The sequence below is a fragment of the Strix aluco genome, chromosome 7, assembly GCF_031877795.1.
Source record: "Strix aluco isolate bStrAlu1 chromosome 7, bStrAlu1.hap1, whole genome shotgun sequence".
In the NCBI taxonomy this organism is placed as follows: Eukaryota; Metazoa; Chordata; class Aves; order Strigiformes; family Strigidae; genus Strix; species Strix aluco.
In genome coordinates, this window is record NC_133937.1 from 30256995 (window position 1) to 30259222 (window position 2228).

Consider the following 2228-nt stretch of genomic DNA (forward strand, 5'->3'; position numbering starts at 1 on the left):
GGAAAGCTCAAAAACATGACTCAAAGCATCCTGTACCTCTAAAAGCAGACGACAAAGAGGAATGAACTGTAGAACCTGTCAATTTAAAAACATTTCTATGCCTATTACTGCCCTGAGAAACAGGGATGAGTAACACAGGGTGGCCCTTCCACCGGTAGTCTTTAGCAGGAAGAAAAGGCTGTTGGCGAGGTGATATCCCAGCTGTTTCTTGGGACAAAACTTTCGCTGATGTGTTTCAACAGAGGTTAAACTGCCTGCTGTGCGGTGCCAATGGAGTCTCAAATGCATAAAACGTTGCTGTTTTCTCCTGCCCGAGTGCTTCGGGGAGATTTGGAAAATTACAAGTTTGTCTAGAATATGTACATCTGTGCAATTTATTTACAAATATTGCAAATATTCACACAAAAGTGGATGTAAATAATTCTTTCAACTAGGCATAGGATTGGTTAAGTGTACTGTGAGGAAAAGTGGGGAATTAGACTTCCCTTTCTTTTCTAAAGTCTCTTCTGCCCCTCTCAGTAAATGCCCTTGGAAGGTCCAGGCAGCTGGAACCCAAAGTACTAGCACCTGTAATTCACCTCGCCCTGGAGAAAGTGAAGAATAGATTCCGTTACACAAACCAATCCCAGAAAGATATTGTGAGATTCCCCAAAATCCTAAAATGAAAGGGATTTTGAAAAGCAAGTGGAAAAAATATTTTTTCCCCAAGTCCTATTGAATTGAGCTATTTAAAAATAAATGCAGAACAGTCAGGCAGGAAATTTTCATTCTGAATTTGTTTGTGGAGCAATAATTGAATGCTTTAGTTTTTTAAGCACTGTGCGTTCTGAAGAAACAATGAACCCTTTCTTTAAAGGTGCAGGTGAAATCTGTTTACCTTTAGTAAAACCATTTCATTACATGGCAGCAGAGAAAGTAATTCATCCACCTATTATTCTAGGGGAGGTAGGAGCTAGACCATTCTGTTTAATTTTTATTAGTGTTAAGAGGATCAGTACAGGAATTCTATCGCATGTATAAAAATGTTGGCTACAGCTGCATTTTTGAAGGAGTGCTGTCAAATTGAAAATTGCATTTTCTCTGAGACATCGTGCCCCTACTGTTGTCACAATAACACCTGAAATTACTGTAACTGAAAGAGATTAGAAGAAAATTAATGTTTCTCTTCTTTCATTGTGCTGATTTTGTGTTTGACAGCTCCTTCAGGGAGATGAATAGTGGCTCTCCAGGAGATAAAGGAGTGGGTACAGACTCAAGCTAATCTTTCTGTTTTCCTGAGAATATTTCGCATCATTCCCGTTAGTCAGCTCACCCTGGGCATGTATTTGGCTTCGCCCAGGTGTTTCACAGCAGACGAGGAGCTGAACTCTCACAGGCACCGAGGCCTGCCAGGGCGCCTGGGCCCTGCGCTGCAGCACCTCGCACCTGGAGGCTGCTTGGCCCTGTTTGATGTGACTTCATGTTGCTTCATTGGAGGGACTGGAGTTGGCATAGTGGGAACAAAGAGCAAAACCGGAGGTAAATACGATAAAAATGGGAGAAGGGACTGGAATCCACACCTCAAGGCCCTGCACTCCCAGCCCTGTGCAGCCACTGGGGCAGGCCAGGAGCCTCTTGGCCAGATGGAATGGCTGGGCGAGGGGGCATGCTGGAGCCCAGCCACAGGCCCTAACGCTGCTAATGCCTCTTTCTTTTCCTTTTTAATGGTTTTACTTTTTAGATACTCGAATAAAAGACAGGATTTAAGATCAAGGTTTTATCTGACGTTCCCTGTGAGCACTCGTACCACCCCCACCTCGGGTGAGGGCAGAGCGCTGCGTCCAGCCCTTTCCCCCTGGGTTAAACCTCCGCCATGTCGCGGCCCCGGCAGCGCCCCCTGCAGGCGCCGCGACCCCTCCCGCCCCGCCGCTTTCCCCCGCTCGGCTCACACTTGCCTTTGGCGCCCAACCCGCCCCTCAGGGGAGAAACCACTTCTCCTGACTCTCTGGGGGGACGCCTACTGCGGGGAGAGGCAGTGTCAGCAGCCTTCTCCGCCTCGGAGCACCTCCGGGAAGGTCAATGAGGCACTTCAGCAGCTGACACAAAGGACAGTCCCTACTGGTTCTTCCGGTGACCCTTCTCCGGCGGAGCAGGGGCGCGTTCTCTGCTCCCTACCTCCCCCTCCATCTGGTGCTGGATGGTTCGCGCCGGGACGGGACGGGGGAGGTTCCGCCGCCATTTTGTTTGCG